The sequence below is a fragment of the Herpailurus yagouaroundi genome, unplaced genomic scaffold (assembly GCF_014898765.1).
Source record: "Herpailurus yagouaroundi ecotype Mexico unplaced genomic scaffold, PumYag 67493, whole genome shotgun sequence".
Taxonomy (NCBI): domain Eukaryota; kingdom Metazoa; phylum Chordata; class Mammalia; order Carnivora; family Felidae; genus Herpailurus; species Herpailurus yagouaroundi.
The window spans coordinates 784,719-785,124 of NW_024420301.1; positions in this window are offsets into that span (position 1 = coordinate 784,719).

Genomic DNA, 406 nt, shown 5'->3' on the forward strand with positions numbered 1-406 from the left:
GCCCCCCCCCCCCCCCCCCCGGCCCATTTCTTAATCCGCAGGTGGGGTTGGCGGAGTCCTCACGTAGCAGCCTACGGCCCCACTAGAAATTTACGTAGTTAACCCCCTACTCCCCGCGTTACCAAGAGTGGGAGGGGCCTTTAGCAGGCCTCGCGGGGGTCGCAGGCCCCGCCGGACACACAGGCCAGCGCTCCTTTCTCAGCCCCCTCCGCCCTCCTGCCTCCTCCTCGCCTTGCCCAGAGATGTCGGATCCCAGCACTTGGGACATGGCGAGGAACCCCCCACCGCGAGCCCCCGCACCGCTGCGCCCGGCTCCCTAGGTCAGGGCCTGGGGACTGGCTCCGGCCGGGGGTGGGGGGGTCGGGGTGTCGGAGGACCCGCGGCCCGCGCGGGAGGCGAGCGTGCC